The sequence below is a fragment of the Strongylocentrotus purpuratus genome, unplaced genomic scaffold (assembly GCF_000002235.5).
Source record: "Strongylocentrotus purpuratus isolate Spur 01 unplaced genomic scaffold, Spur_5.0 spur5_scaffold_19, whole genome shotgun sequence".
Lineage (NCBI taxonomy): Eukaryota > Metazoa > Echinodermata > Echinoidea > Camarodonta > Strongylocentrotidae > Strongylocentrotus > Strongylocentrotus purpuratus.
Genome location: NW_022145604.1, coordinates 12,629,025 through 12,647,255, shown reverse-complemented (window position 1 = coordinate 12,647,255; position 18,231 = coordinate 12,629,025). Strand labels below are relative to the sequence as shown.

The 18,231-nt window shown below is 35.2% G+C and overlaps 1 long non-coding RNA gene across 1 annotated transcript; it reads right to left on the bottom strand.

Moving 5' to 3' along the window:
* Positions 1-2,434: 2,434 nt before the first annotated feature.
* Positions 2,435-16,288, bottom strand: LOC115926041. Its single transcript, XR_004064941.1, has 3 exons — positions 16,159-16,288; positions 6,173-6,344; positions 2,435-5,152 (listed from the first exon to the last, which is right to left on the bottom strand). It is a non-coding gene; the product is annotated as an uncharacterized LOC115926041 (long non-coding RNA).
* Between the last annotated feature and the right edge of the window lie 1,943 nt (positions 16,289-18,231).

Below are 18,231 nucleotides of genomic sequence, written 5' to 3'. Positions count from 1 at the left end.
TAATAACAACACTCTCTATCATGATATTTCAAAGTGCATGTGTATTTACGTTTTTAATACCAATGGTTTAAAAAAAGGGTACTTTTCCGCTTTTTCTTGTTAGTGTCATAAACTTATCAATTGGCTTCATTTAAAAGAATTTTTTAACAGTTTTGTTTGTTGCATGATGCCTAATCTGCAAATTATTCATCAGGATAATCTTCCATTTAAAGAAAATATTTGTTCTTCTTGTTTTGACATTTGATCGATGGTCGTCTAATCGGACATATACAAAAGGAGCGGGGGTTCATTAATTTTTATTAATAACATCAGCTAAAACGGCCTATAGGGCTTAACTGCAGAATTATCCACCATCCATGATAATGAATTAGGGTTAGGATTAGGGTCAGTGACAGGGGCTGGGTTAGAAGTAGGGTTAAGCTAGGATTGGGGTAAGGTTAAGTGTTATGACAAGGGTTAGGGGTATGACTAGGGTTAGGGCAATTTTAGGACTACGGTTGAGGTTACAATTAGTGTTGCTCTGTTCAACCCATGCAGCTCATTTTGGATTACCTAGAAATCCTTTTTTTAAGCAGGTTAAATTTAAGATTAAATAATTTGAAAATATTAATACATTGAGGATTGCCGTCTTTATCCAATTTTGTTTCCCTGATTATCAAAATTAACTATTTTTCAATCAAAATGCAATTGTTGATGAAAAATTCAAAAAATATCCATACTGCCCCCCCCCCCCCGTAACACGCATCCAACACAAATTATCCCCCCTTCTGAATTTGATCGCCGTAAAGTCGATCGATCGACACAAATAAGGAAGTGGCGGGTAGCATTTTATTTAAAACATCAGGCAAACTGCAGAATAATCCACCATCAATAATAATGATTTTAGGGTTGAGGTTATGGTCAGGGAGAGGGTTGTTACTGGGGTGAGGTTCAGGGTTTAGAGTTAGGGTTAGGACAAGGGTTAGGACTAGGGTAAGGTTACGGGTTAGATCTAGGGTTAAGGATTATATCTAGGTTTAGGACTAGGGTTAATGTTACAATTAGTGTTACAAATTGGTTTACGTTCAACCCGTTCAGCTCGTTTCGGATGATTTATAAATTCAGTTTTTAAATAGGTTCAGCAAGGATGAATTAATTTGCAAATAGTAATCAATGAAGATTGACCGATCTTGTTTCCCCGATTATCAAAATTAACCATCTTTAATTAAATCTATCATCTTTACTTAAATCTAATTGCAACTTTTAATAAAAAAGCATACCCACCGTGCCCCCCGTTAATACACATCCAAGCCCATCCAAGCTCATCCAAGACACATAAACGGACACCAATCCCCCCCCCCCCCCCGAGGCCAACTAGCTATAATGACCATTATTCATAAAGACCGCTATTTATTAGGACCATTATTATAAGAACCGCTATTTATAATTTGAGAAAAGGGTAATTATTCATAAGGATAGCTAATCTTAATCGAAGAGTGTCGATATTTATCATTTGAGAAGAGAGTAGCTATTCATAAAACAGAATGAAGGTCGCTCTTTATAATGCGGAATGGGGGTCGCTATTCATAAAAAAAAATGAATAAGCAACAAAATGACAAGAGAGTTAATTGTTGGCTAGGAGCACCCCTATGGCTGTGGCGTATTTATTATGGAAAGCAACGCTTTTTTCGGATTATGAATATCGACCCTCTTCTCATATTATGAATAGCGACCCTCATTCTGCATTAATTATAAATAGTGCCCCTAAATTTATCTTATGAATAGCGGTCCTAGTGACCCCCAATATAAATTATGAAAAGCGACCCTCATCTCACATTATGAATAACGGTCCTCATGCTTTTATCAATAGTTACCGCCTTCGTGTTTTATATATGCAGTTCGACGTTATGAATAGCGAGATTACCCCCACACCCTCTGGTGTTGAAGATTGGAGGCCTAACCAAATATTGAAAGGGGAAAAGACGGGGGAAAGGGAAAAATCAGAAAATCAAGGAAGATAAGAAGTGGAAGAGAAAGTAAAAAGGAGATGATACGACACCCTACGGGCCCCGTCCGACGCCCTGCAACTCACTCCTACACCCCAAACTCTCACTTTTGCTATGCTACATCATCGCATGCCCTCATTACAACATACAGAGCCACAAACTGACTTATACACACAATCGCTTTCCCTCTGTCGTCTTACTTCCATCATTATTCTTCTTCTCCATGTCTTCACAGTTCATCTGTTCCATTCTTCTCCACCCCCTCTCTCTCTCTCTCTCTCTCTCTCATGCATTTCTTCTTCTTCTTTTTTTTTCTAACTTAACCCTCTCTCTTTAAATTGTTCTCTCCCTGACACTTTCTCTCTCTTTCAGTATTGTTCAATTATGTTTCTATGATAGATCCTCATATATTGTGTGTGACTGTCATGAATTACATTATAGAATATGAATAGGCAATAAATTTGCATTTTAATATGGTTCAAAATCAAACAAATCTTCAGTATTTACTTGTCACACACTCAATTAATCAGTCTCGATTTCTATTTAAAATATGAATATTCCTCACTTAACAATAATTATAAAAAATAATACTAATGACGAATCTATTCTATTTTTATCATCAATTTGTTTGCAAGTATGGAATAAGTAATAAGTTGTCACCTATTGTACTGTGTATTATTTGTACTTGTCTATATTAAGTTTTGTTGAGAGGCTTTTTAAAACTGAGCTTGTAAAACTAATTCTACTACTACCACTACTACTACTACTACTACTACTACTACTACTACTACTACTATTACTACTACTACTACTACAGTCAGAAATATCAACATGCACACCAAACAAAAAATAAAGCACATACAAAACAGACTTTGTTTGGGTATTCCATGATGAATACTTAAGTATAATACCTCCTACAAAATGTGAGGAAAAATTGAGTTTTGTGACACATGCTCCTACTAAAATTGCTTCACAATAGTTCCCAACATTAAATGAATTACTAACTTTAATCCTGGACCAATACTATACCTAACCCTAAATCTTGCTTAAATATTAATCTAACCTTAACCCTAACCCTACAATTTTGTTAAACTAAAGCCCGGAACAATTGTCAACACAGCAATTCTCGAATTGCAGCAAACCAACATCGTGTTCCTGAAATCATATTTACTACATGGTAATTTTTCTTCATTTACACTATTATATTTCAGCATGACCTATGTACAATAAAACCGGTCTGTTTGTATATTTTGAATGGAATGTATAGCACTATTATCCCCACAAAAATAGCAAATGTTATTGAAATAATGTATATATTTACACAGGTGATATATCAATAGCCTCATACAGAAGCTATGCCGTAAACATGTTTACAACTTTACAATGCTTTCATTTGTTACATATTTAATGTACAAAGAGCAATAGCTGCAGTCAGGTTTAATACGCCCACACAAATATGGATGTGTTGCCCACACCTGAAACATAGCACAAGAGATAATAAGGCCAGTCAAAGTAAATAATAAGAATGAAGTACCGGTAGGCACTTGGTCACCTTTGAATTCAGAAAACTTATGGAGCTTTTAATAACTAGTTTGTGATATTTAACATGGTTACAGAAAAGAAAAGAAGCCATATAGGAATTTAGATGATGACAGGGGACTAATAATTGTCACCTCTTATGTTTTAGTACAGTATTCAACTTTTGCAAGAAATAATTTCAAGGAGCTTGTAGAATGGTAATCATCTTGCTATCTAGCAACACATATCAGAAAAACCTGAACAAATAGTTAGGCAGGGGGTTACCAACTTTTGCATGAGCTATAAGACACTACATGTAATATATGCCTCCGTGGCGCCTTAAAGTGATCTCATTTGGTTCTTGTGTACATACACATCTTTAAAAAATAGTATGGTTGAATGCTCAATATTTTTGCTTGTTTGGGTTTATTTTTTATGTTGAAATCATCTTGTAATACAAGCTTATAAGTGGTATACCATAACCATTCTCATATCCTTTTATCATTATTCTAATCATTTTACAAACTATTTAAATCACATATAAGGTTTATTAGTTGCAAGATGATTGTACACCTGAAGTTGACTTTTCCTGAATGCCATTACGATAATACCATCAAATAAATATTATCTAATGGACTTTACATAAAGTGCTAAATTATTAATGCAGTTTTGGCAGAGATAAGGTGCTCAAAGGATATCTTTCGGCACCCATTTCCTTCATCTGAGGCCTAAAATAAAATAATAATAATAATGATTCCGCTTTTATATAGCGTATGATGTCTCTAAGTGCTTTACAGATATATTATTACCCCGGTCATCAGATTCAGGCTTACCCGCACACTATGTATGCACATTCTCTACTTCCTGGGGATCATTCCAGCCAGGTGTCATTTTTACAAGTGCACACTTGCTCATCTAACCACATTAACTTTCGCATCCTACATACCGGTAGCTCTTTTCCATTTTCGTAAGGAATTTTGTACATCATAGGGCCGGCAGAAATACATCTCACTTTTCAGAATACCTACGCTTATTCTTTAGGGTGAGGTTTTGTGAGGTTTCCTCTAACAATAGTGGATGATCGACCTTTCACAAAAATTTGTAGTATAATGAAACAAATGGATATCCCACATTTATCAAACTACACACCCTATTTGTTTAACTTGTATAATCTTAAATTGTTTGCTCTAATTCAAACCCAAATTAAATATCATCAAAATACAGTGATATTGAGTTCTGTAAACTCTTACAAATTACACTTTTTCAAATTTGTGTAACCTCCAAGAAACTTGCAAATTATTTTAAATAATTAAACCCTTTAGATATAAAGTGTGAAATTTTATAGTCATAGGTTCTGAAACTTCTTTGTAAGAAATCAAAATATAGCGCTCTTTTCGATTGCCACAGCAGGAGCTTTTTTTTCAAATCAACACTAGTGAACACATATTTTTTTACTTGAGACAATTAAATATCTGGAATTAAACATTAAAAAAATATTCACTGAAAAATCTCCATTTAATGTCTCGTTGAATCAACCTTAACCTTAGGCTGATCATACCAAGGGCCATGCTATTAGCCTCTGCCAGGTCCCTCTCAGTGCGTGTGTGAAGCTGCGTAGACCTTGTACTTAAAGGGATCCCATATGAAATCTGTTGGTTTGAAAAATAAAGAACAGAGCTTCCATTTATTTTTTGGTCTCAAGAACAGTGTGAACAGTGCTAACAATAATATATCTTGGAGTACAATTCATTCAAATGTCTACAATTTCTTCCGAGATGAATTTTTCCCTATCATACCATACCATACTATCATATCATATAATATAATATACAAATATTGTCTAGTATTAAGTATTCTACAATTGTTGTAATCTTGTACCTGTACACTGTATTGCCAATACTAACAAATGGAAAGGTTCACATTGTTTTTCCCCAATAATTATCTATAACATAACAATCTATAAATTGTATTATATGCAATGCTCTACAATTTCTATGTGGATAAGTCACAGTACAGCATATATCAAATGAAATGACTTTCAGGAACAAAACAATAACAAAGTTGAGTTATTATCATATACTAGTATATATTCTAAGTAAAGACAAATATACTCAAGAGTTTGGTTTGATCGGTCATTTTCATACCGTAAATACATTTCATGCAAAAACATCTTCTTTACCTGCCTCTTAATAAATCATTTCATTCTCCTGCTTTGAAAAATTGTATTTCAATAATAAACACTTTCAGAATACCAATACCACACATTACGTGTTGTTAGGTCAGGCAGGCCATAATGTTTACCCAACCTACATGTAGCAACAACTAATCCTCACAATTTGCATTCTGACTACCGGTATTGAGGTACAATAATAGAAAACAGGTGAATGTACATGTACATGTAATAGCTCATCGCAAGGTACACGTACATGTATGTTTACATTTGAATACATTTTGAAAATTGTCTACTACATGGGCATATTAGTCAATTATGATCCAAAAGCATCAATTTTTACATCCATTCATTGAAAAACTACATTGTACATGCATGCAGCACTTAATAGCCATCAATAAAAAAAATTGTGAAAAAATGGGTAGGAGTCTTAAATACATGTACCTTGATCATTGAACACCCCTAAGTTTTTGTTACAATCCATCTACATTGTACATACCTCATAGATTTGCTGCTACTGTTACACTGGATCAACTTGATCTACCACTTTTTTCAAAGGATAATCAAGAGCCCCTTCTCACAATCGGTGGAGTACACATGCCATTTCTCCTTTATCTTGACAGTGACCTTGTGCCTTTGCGTTGATTGTCATCAAGTGTCTACCTGCCCCTCTGAAAAATGAATAAGCATTTTAAGAATTATAAAATTATATCAAATATCTAACATATCATACAGATTACATTACAGGATCAAAAGAAAGTATTCTTATAATATTTCAGTACACTACATACATGTACAGTACTGTATGTGTAGGTGATAGATCAATATGTCTACATGTGTACATGCTAAACCAATTAGAAATTTATTTGACAAAGCCAAAGAAATCCATGTTATGTAAGCAAAGGATATACAAATCTTCCAATAAATATTTGCGAAAAGCATCTCAAGTATACAAAACAGTGATAATTACACAAATCTTGTGTATGTGAATATTGTTGAAGATGTACAGTACATGTACATGTACACCCTGTATAGGAGGCAATTCAAATTTCATAACAATGTGATTCAATCTCTGTATGACCATAGGATTGAATGTACATGTACATGTACAGAGTACTACAAAAATTGCCACATTAAAGCTAATGTCAAAAGGACTTCACAGAGGATTTGAAAAGACTAAAATGTGATTTAAGTTTCATGAGCTGCTATGTAAAATGATTCAGCAGTGTACTGGAGTACTAGCACTATTCTAAAGGATTTTCTCAGTGTCACATTATAAGACATTATACAAAGCAATATTTTTGAATTTTTAACTAACAATTTCCTACTCGATTTGGTTTTCCTACATTCTTGTATGGCTGGTAGTTTGTCTATCCACAACATGTACTCTCTAGGTGAAATTTTACAGGAACCAGTAGTGAATTTGATCTTTGTTTGCTTTATTACCTTCATGTATACAGTAGCAGGTAATTTTACATGTACATGTACCATGCATTAAAATGCATATTTGCCCGGTCCGCAAACTAACAGTTTTGAGCGGGCAATATTTCCTGATAGTTTCTCTCTTTCGGGTTTCACCATTCACTTTGAGTACAAAGATTGTGTTCCATATTGGACCTTTCAAACAGCTAAAATCGCCGCAAAGTTTGAGCAGACTATCATGCGGCGCTGTAGTAGGGTATAGTGACCGTACGTGATTCACAAATGAATAGGTAATAATTATAATCTTTTGGGAGATACAGTGATATGCATTTATATGTACATGTATTGCCCTTACTGAATCAGTGAAGGCAATACAGGGTGTATTACCTTGTTTCTCCCTCAAGGCCAGTAATATTATGTAAATGACAATCATGTTAAGCTCCAATTAATGACAGGTTATGCCAAACTATACCATTTGAGAACCCTTCATCCCAAATCTTCTACATAGGTGAATTTCACATATCTTGGGGGCAAAGAATGTGATCCATAATAGCTATTCATAACCATGTACAGTATCATCATGATATTCAAACTACATGTATCACATCAAATGTAATACCAACATATTTGATTTAGAGAGGCTGTGTTGTTGTGAGGAAAAGTTTTTGCCCTGAATTTTTGTTAACATTTTTATTTACATAAGGGTGGTGTTGATATGCTTACTATTATTTACATATAATAGAAAATGAATTAATGTGACACCTACATGTACAGGGTGTATATCAAGATTTTTTTCTCAAAACTATTGCAGCTACAATGTACCATTTAAAAAAAAGGTAGGCTATTTGCTTAGAAGTCAGGGTCAGCAAGACAACCATTATTGGAAGACATTGGAAGATCACATTACCAAAACAAAGTATTCAGAATTTTGAACCACATTGCTCACTTCATCACTGTATGGAAAGAGAATGACTACCGGTAGTCTGATTTGATTTACATTTCTTTAAATATAGCCCAAAAGAATACTGGTACTATTTACATGTTCAGTGAGATGGAGAAAGGGAATGGCCCATCAATCGTAACTGATACCACTTAAATCTATAATGCAGCCTCACAGCTCACTGAACATTGTATAATAAATTGAAACAGGATTTTCCAAAGATTAGAATTTTATACTACTCAAAATAGTAGGCTTTTGACCACTTCTATTGCAGGTACAGGCCATAGTTCATCCATACTTCAGAGTTGAAGCTGCCAGGAGAGGAATTTAATCTATTTCTTTTTATTAGTATACAAATGTTTTAATTTTCTAATTATACCTCAGATCAAAACCTGTTTTGCTTTAAAAAGTGATTTGAAGAAAGACACTCGCAACCAATTTCAACCAAACTACCCGGTAGTAAATGGAGCTTCAAATTTAGATTGCATGTAAATGTCACAGATATTAAATATTTGAAGGAAATATGCATTTCTGAAACAATCCACCCTGTTTAGAAAGTTGGTTTTTGTTAATATCACTTATGAGAATATAATACTATCCTTTTTTATTCTGTAATACGTGTAGACCTATTTCTCTATGCAATGATACCCAATTGATTGTGGTGCTATTATTGAGAGTTATCATTTTGAGAGTTTCACCAGTTCTTTTGGATAACAAGACATCTGTTTAGGTGCAGAAATCTACAATCACTATGGAAATTAAGGACAAAGAAAGCGGACAAAATATACAGTTCCTCATTCTACCCTCAACAATTGCTATATATGGTAGACAAAGGAACATCCCTTCACTGCTATTATGTAAAAATGTGTAGAACAAAATGCATGTGACACCCGTTCTACAGATTTTTACATAATAGCAGTGAAAGGATGTTCCTTTGTCTACCATAGCAATTGTTGAGGGTAGAATGAGGAAATGTATATTTTGTCCGCTTTCTTTGTCCGTCATGTTCATTGTGAATTTCATTAATGTACATGTATGTATTTTAGAATCAACATTAATATTAAGAGTCACTATTTGTTTTGCAACATTGTCACTTACATGTATCATGTTTCCCATTCAGCAGTATACTGCACATATCAAAGTTACAAAATCCATATTATTTAGGCACCAATGTAAACAGAAATTCATTGGTTAAAGAATGTTATGCAATGCTATGCAAATGATGAATTAACAAACAACAAACTTTTAAAAGTACTCATACAATCATGTTGACAGAAAATTAAAATTAAAATTGCAGAATAGGCAAGGTCCTGAAGTTGGATGTCTTTTGATATTCTTGTCTACTGAAAATAAAGCTACAGGTATTTAAATTCTGTAATACAGCTTTTTGACAAAGCTTTCACAATAAGAGATAACATCATTTCCTACACTGCAAGACATAAACAATAAGGTGTCTTCATTTTTGTTGCCATGCATTAACAAATTGTGTTATGTTTTGAGCCTGAACTCATATCACAGAATGTTTGTTGTATGATTGCTAAATGTTGGTATTTTTATACACTCTACATGTAAAATGGATATTCATTATTCAACATTTGAAAAGTTCTTTAATACAATAATATCTCTAGGGTTGATAAAATGTTACACTTCTATTCAACATTAACCACAAAAACATTTTTAGCTGTTGGGTGAAATATTTGCTCACTGTGTTAAAAAAATTCTACTAAGAGTTGTTCAGTAATTGAAGTTATGAAAATAATACAGGTAATCACTATTCATTCCATATTGTTGTTAACCAATTGACCTAGCCAATGACTTTGACTCACTCCATATTTAAAAACATCATTACAATTTTTAAATATTGACTTTTGGATGATGAATGAAGTTTATAATGATGAATTTCATGGCTGTTTGATGAACAACACATCAGCAACAACATCAAAATATAGAGTTGTTATATTCAGTGTACAACTGCATGCTTCTGCTGCAAAGTATCAATAATGTTGTTGGATCATATAATATACCAACCTTATAACAAGTTGAATCCGTAAATAAAGAAAGATCAGAGAAAAAATTGGTGAGAGTTTAAAAAAAAAAAAAAAAAAAAGAAAGTTCAAAGAAATTGATTTAAAACAAGAAGAACAAAATTTTTAGAAAGTTGTAATCACTTAACATTCACAACCAGCAATGTACAATACCCTGTAAGTCATTCTACTGGGACATAATTGTAAATCTCCATTCGTTTCACACTTTTAAAACAAAGTTTACAGTATACCAGTCCCTTTTCTCTCAGAGCTGTACTAAAAATATATTCAGAGAGCTCAATAGGTCCTCCAAAAATGAAGAGGTTCTATCATAGTCATATTACATGTGCAAGTGTTGAATGATATTGGTCCAACATTACATCACTATACATGCCCAATCATCAATTCAAAAATTTGAAATTCATATACAGACTACAAATTTCAAACATTAAAACCTTACTTATTACTTGTCTGAGTTTGTTCAAACTTTCACCAGCCTGCTTCTAAATTTTTTCTGTTTCCTTCAGAGCATCTTACTTTTAGGGTTACATTTCCCATAAAAAAAACTATTACTATCAATACTTGCTAATGGCTCTCATTACCTTTAATATCTTTACTAATTAGATAAAAAAGGGTCACAAAATAAGCATTAAAATTGTAACTTCAAATACGGTACTCTTTTGGTGTTGAATAACTTGAACACCAAGTGTCATGTGATGGTTTAAAGGCTTTAACCTTTTTACCAGGCAAGTCTTCAATAATATTCCAATTACCGGTATTTATACAATATCTTTTATTGTCATTAAATTGTTTCTGGAATTAGTGCTGTGAGTTTAGTGTGTAATTTCCATTCAGTGCACACAGCCAGTTTATCTTTGCGTGTACACAGTTATGACATTTACCAAAAACAAAAGCAGTATTTCAGCTAGGTACATTTGTACATGTATAGTATGTTGTACAGTACATTTAAGACCAGCAATCCAGCGCGCATTCACAACAACCATTTTCTCTGTAAAGTTGTTACAGTAGTAACAGTACTGCACACAAAAATCATCATGCTCATGGAATAGTCAGACCGCAATGATTGACATATTAGCGAGTTTTCGCTCAGCAACATACAGACCTTCGCGGACGCAGAGCACTCAGGTTTACGGCCGTCGCATACAGACTGCCCTCAATACAATATGTGGTTTTGCTTTTCGGTGAATGCGTACGTATTTCTACTACGGAGGTATTGCATTTGCAATGCCATTAGGCAATTTTCGTAATGTAACCAAATTTAATGCAAACGTCTTTGTGAAGTGCCTCGATACAAAATATTTCTTTCACCTGATAAGGATAATAGTATTTCAATAGACAGAATCCAAACTGCATACATTAGTTGTTGCCAGTTCGACAAACATTAGGGGTATTTCGCAAGCTAATTGCGGACAGAGAATCTGCGGTTCGTGTGCAAAATCAAGAAGCTACTATAGTAACAGCAGGGTGATCGCTGAGGTACTGAAATCAAGAACGGGTTTTGGCCAAATCTATGGGCGTTCTCAATGACGCCCCAAGTGAATAAACAGCCAATCAGCGAGCTTGTACCAAAGATGGTTATGAGAATTTTGTCGTCTAATAACGAAGGATGACGAATTTTAACGGGCGGATCTAGCTTCTTTTCTATGGCGTGGGCGGGCGGGGTTGACATTTGAAAAATCGCACCAACCAATATTTTGCTTAGTGGGGGGTAGGGAGCACTAAAATTTGTTTTCAATTTGAAAAAAGTGCCAACCAATATTTCGGGGGGGGGGGGGGGGGTAGGTAGAAAGCACCTTGGCCAGCCAAAGGGGGGATTTAAACCTCCTAACCCCCCTAGATCCGCCCCTGGCACAAAGGACTCTTCGGTGAATTTTGTTTCTTCCTTTTATTGTTTCTGAACAGTAACAACATGAATATGGATATGAATTGTTTTAAAACTTGATGATAAATTATTGTTGAAATTTGATAAAAAGCCGTTTTGTGGCTTGGTTGAGACAAGTTGTGCTAGTCGTGTAGTCCCGTCTGTACTGTATTGCGTTGAAGGGAACAGGCCATTTTCGTAATGTAATCAAATTTAATACATACTGTACGTCTTTGTGAAGTTCCTCAATACAAATTATTTCATTCACCTGTCTAGGATTCGCAATAGTCAGAATGCAAACTGCATGTATTAAGTGTGGCAACAACTAATGTATGCAGATTGGATTCTGTCTATTTAAATACTATTATTATTATCAGGTGAATGAAATGGTTTGTATCGAGGCACTTGATTCACTTGGGGCGTCATTGAGAACGCCCGTAGATTTGGCCAAAACCCGTTCTAGATTTCAGGGCCTCAGTGGTCATCCAACTGTTACTATAGTATCTTCTCGATTTTGCACACGAACCGCAGATTCTAATTCCGCAATGAGTTTGAAAAAAATTGCCTATTATTATTACCATGACGGCAAGAGAAAAGACTCAATGGCATTGGAAAAGTTGTAACTGTACAGGTGTAGTAACCATACTGCACACAAAACCATTGCGCTCGCTGGAAAGTTAGATCACAATGATTGGCATTGTTTGCATGATGACAAGAGAAGAGACTCAACGGCATTGAATCAAAATCGTACAGTGTATGGAAATGATTATTCAAGGAAGTAGCAGTGGAACTTAAACTTTATTTTTAGACTGATGACATTTTTGTGAAATATTGACTTCAGACTCTTATAATGCTGAAAAACAGGTGATTATTTGTTCTTCGTTTATCTGTTGTGTAGTGGTGGTTCGTGCCTATACACGGTCGCAGCACTATTCTGGATAATAATTTAGTCTGGTTCTGCATAATAATTTATCAAATATCTTCTACACATTCTTACTTTTTTAAAATTATCTTCAGAAGCATTCATAGAATTCATTGCGTATCAACTATCAACCAAACTACATGTACAGTAACTCAAATGTCATCCAAGAATGGTGGTGTTGTTGTATTTTACAGCTATTTTCAGTTCATTCCTTTTTCTTTTCAGGAGATTTTTGTACATTGTACAGTACATCAACCTTTAGGGCCAATTAAGTGTCATCATTGATTTGACGGTATTGAAGGACTCAGATGGAGGAGTTATTATGTGGTTACTTAATTGGAAAATTGGAAGTGATCAGTTGCATCACAATAAAGAATACCAGGAGTTATACTGGCACATACATGTACATCATTACATATTAGTAAAGATTTGTTCAATCAGAGATGCAGTCTTGTTTAATAGTTACCCTGGTATAGAAAATGTGAGTAACTCATACCAACAAAATCATTACCACTATTTGGCATACATGTACATGTACATGTACAAATATAAATATGGTCAATGTTAACATTAATCCTTATATACCGGTAATCATCTAGTGTATAAGTAAATGTTTGCATGTTTGATTTGGGTTTCTGAATATTTAACTACTATCAGCTTGCCAATTTGATTATTTCAGTAAAAAGAGATTCAATATCATCTGACTTGAGGAGGCGCAATAGCTCAGTCGGTAGAGCAGTGGTCTCGTAATCCGGTGACCCGGGTTTTAAACCAAGGCGATGTGCTAGTTTGGTAAGGCATTAATCCTCACTACCAGGTTCCTCGGAGAGGACCTAAATCCGTCGGCCGTCTGGTTGCTTACTTACAAACATTTATGCATTCTTAGCAGTCAGATAAAATAACCATCACATTGACCGAGTCATGATGTCATCTCTAACAGTAATGTCAAGAGAATCTGAAATACCGTAAACATGGCATAGTGTAACCTTGTTTATTGAACAATAATGAAGTACTTTCATGAATCCATGTTTCAGAGAAAGCTAGAGAATGAAACCTCAAATACTACCAATATATTCACCAATCTCATTAATTTCTATGGAGGTTCCTTGAGTGAAATAAGGTTATACATGTATGTTAATTTGTCCTAATTAGGAATTAAAAACATCTAAATTAGTAATACAAAATGTACGTTTTCTGCATGCAACAGAAAAACAAAATTAAGTATTCTTTTTTTTATCAATATTTATCCTCAAACACAACTTTTTTGAAAATCCTTGCAGAAATGTGTTTTAAATGACATCCTTGTCTTTCACATTATGATACAATTTAAGTGAAATTTTGTCATCAAATTTTTGGCAAATTTGGGGCTCCCAACACTTTAGAGGGGCTTTAAACTGCAAGGGAAATGTTCACTATGGTTCATTGTACAAGATATGTACCAGCCAAATATGTAGTTGGGGGTATGTATCTAAATTATCCATTGCAGGCAAATGATCAAGATCTTCTTTGCATGAGATTAGCTTTTTTACATTTTTGTTATAATTTATTAAGGGGATGAGTTCAATAACTCATCCTGACTTGTCCTCCCAGTGGTTTAGGATGGGATCTTGTTGCGGATAGCAGACCAGCATTTTTCTTTTGATAGGGTCTTCTTGGATTGATTTTTTCCAGTAAGTTTTCTTCCACTCAAAGACCAATGCACTTTGTATACAAGTTGAATTTAGCTGTAATTGGGCAAGATTTTGTCTCTATACGTACGGGTTAGTGAGGGGAGGCTATGCAATGCAGTTTGTGTGTGATCACCCATCTTAACTCGCACAGAAGCTTCAAGAAAAGCATCAGATAAGCTGAAAGTACATGTAAGTCCTTCTATTTCGATGTTCTACAATTAATGTTATTTTCATAGTACCGGTATAAGAAAATTAGATTCATTTTGTTTTCAATCATTTTTTTTCTATATCATTTTGTCTAGATTCTGGAGTAAATCTCTAATTGACCCCCCCCCCCCCCAACCCCCTCCATTGTGCATATGCCAAGGATAACCGTAAATGTGTCGGTGTATGGGGAAGTTTGACAAATGTCAGTTTTATTTCAAAATTCCCCATACCAGACAGTTATTTCTGTCTATTGGCGAGAGAGATGCCAAGCCAAAGGTCTCAATGACTGCTTTGAGGATGATTGCATCTGTGCCATATTGTTAGCACTTACAATTACATGTACACTGAATTCAGTTCCGTCGTGAGTAATTCTCCTGCTCGTTTGCTTGGAGTGACAAGATTTTGCGTGTATTTGTAGTATCACGTTCTTCAATGGCAGTTTGCATTCTTTCCATTTGTATTTTTTTCATTTGTAGAGGTGTAGATCTATGGACTTATTTTCAGCTTACTGTATCTGTCCAGCTCCAGTTTGTGAAGCTACTGAACTGTGCAGGATGGGTACGGCGCTCATGCACACACAAACTGCATTGCATAACCCAGGGCCGCCAACCCTCCCGCATTTGGAGGGAGTCATATGCCACCACACTCCTTTTCCCGCCGTCCCACCAGCTCGTAGCAGGAGACTCTCGCCAACACGCCCTTCCTCCTGCTCTCCCGCAAGCTCCTGGTTTATGAAAAAACCTCACGCCAGACGTGTAAAATAAACCAGCGTACTTGTATCATATGGATTTTGTTTGCTCATGGGGGGGGGGGGGGGGGGGGTAGTGGGCACTTCTTACCCTTCCCTGTTGAGCTCCCCACAGCCACACTCAGTCAGCTCTGTATAGAGGCAGTCAGTGAATATGGAGGAGCCTGACGTAGTTATTTATCATGTTTAGATCTAGATCTATAGTATAGGCTACATGTAGCTAAGCCGAGTCTAGGCCTAGGCCTACACTGTAGTAATTAGTAGGTCTAGGTCCTATAGCAGAACAACCATAACCATTGATATCAGACTTTTCAGAGACCAAAGGCAAAGCAAAGGCAAGGCTTTCATCGGTCCAACATCAGGAACATGCAGGCTAGGTTCGCGCTCATCGATTGACGAGTACTTGTACTAAAATGCATTAATTAACTGACTAACGAAGTTATAGTCTCATCTTCTTAGGCCACCGCCGCAGGCGGCCTGGCAGGCGGCCTGGCGGCGCAGCCGGCTCAATTCATTCAACCAATGGTGGTGATTTGGGGCTTTCCCTAGCTCTAGTCTGGATACTGCGTTAGAAGCACACAGTTTCAACTAATGAAGCTATGATAAGATATATATATATTTAATCTACTACTCTTATTGACAATTAAGGAAAAACCAAAACAAACCTTACCTTAAAACATCTCGAAAACACCATTTTAGCGGCTTCTGTGGCGTGGTCTGTCTCTGAGGAGGGCATGGGACGACGGATCGACGATGAACTAATAGTAATAGACTAGTCTAGTTCTAAGCACACGCAGACCGCTATTTGTGACATTAAGCTGATCAAGTGTGTCTCATGACTCTCATCTCGACTCCAACTGACCGTCGACCCTACGGCTATCCCCAGTGGCATATCTAAGGGTGGGGGGGGGGGGGGGGGGGGGGGGGGTCCCTCCCCCTGGCCAAAAAACTGTTTTCAAATCAAAATGAAGACGGGCGTCCTCCCCTGGGGTGGGCACAAAAAAAAGGGGTGGGGGTGTTGATTTAAAAAAAAAAAAGCAGTGCTCAATACCCCCCGCCCCCCCCCCCCCTCGTTGCTCGTGTGTCAATCACGGAACTTCCGTGGTGTCCATCAGAAAGATCACATAATGTTGTTGTTTTATAGTTTTTATTGGCGTGTATATTTAGACTGCAATAGTCTTTTCACAAGCTTGACGCAAACATTATTTCCTATCATCATTTCTCTCCATCATAAACTTTAATAATGTTATATTCCAATCCAACGTCTATTCTGATTAAGAGTATAGCAATTTAGAACAACAGTCTTAGAAAAACATAAAAATTGACCGGTATAATAATAGGCCCAAATTATCCTATTAAAAAAAAAAGTTTATGGTAATGTTAAGACTTTGGAACTGTTCCTTAGTCTATTTTAGCAGTGTTGAAACCGTCGATACCCATGTACATGTGGCTGTGTTTTAGATGAATGGTCGAAACTAAAATTTATGCTGAACAAATAAAGCGACCAAATAAATGAAATGTTAAGCTTTGCTTATGATTGCGGTCTCCTGCACTTTTCCAACAGAATAGTTCAGATAATACTTTAAATTTATGATAATATGTTATGGAAGTAATAAGTTTCGTTATTATATGTACATATATTATGTACAAAAAACATTTTGACATTAAGAAATTATTGTTTGTTTATGTTTTATTATACCTTACATGTATTTATGTTCTTTGTTATTCAGTTATATTTTATTTGGAAAATATGCAGAAATAAAATCAAATAAAAAATATACGAAATAAAACGGGTGATAATAGTGAGATGCGCCTACAATTTCACATTATTTTATTCTGTTCACCCCACGATCCAATTTGATGTCTGAGAAAATTAGACTAACTTCCGGCAACATGGAAAAAAAAATCATTACTGCGTATACTATAGTAGGTAGTCTTTAATAATGAACAGGTTACGACGTTACATGGTTGAATGTTGAAACGAGATGTTGTATATGGTCAATTTCTCTCTCTGACAAAATATACTGCCACATCTTTAGACACACGCAAATATTCCTCATGCTCCCTAGGCCCTGCCGAGGGCTAAGTCAATCAGAGATTATTGAGACTTAATATAATATTTAATTATTTCTGTTTTCAAGACTAGTACCATTTATCAATACATGTGTAGGCCATTTCACAATTATATACTTTCCACTTGAATAGCAACAATAAGCATTATCATAATTTAAGACTAACAAAATATATATTATTACATTAGCAAACCAAGGAATTTGTTTTTTCCAATAAAAATATCCTTATTCCTGTACATGAACTTCAAATTGGCTACTTGCCTGGTTGCTGCAGAAAGAATAGATACGTATGTGGCTAAACGTCATCATAAAGCTTGGCCTTTTCTAAAAACATACTTATAATTGTACTTTGATGATTGTGAATAAGCAAAGAATCAATAACAATAAATAACAAAAGATTGTTATTGATATGTATATTATCAAACAGTATTTATGTCAGTATTTTGAAGGGTACGACATTTAAAACGTGTACCAATATCTAAACAAAAATATAAGATTTACATCAAATTGGCCACATTTAACACCCTTCTGTACACATATAATTACGACTCAATGCTATTGATACAATACCTATCACAAGCTGGATATTTTGTAAAAGCAGTACGATATGCATTGTGCAATTATTCCACAATAGCTCAATATGTCATTGAGAACGCGGATCATATCGCCTT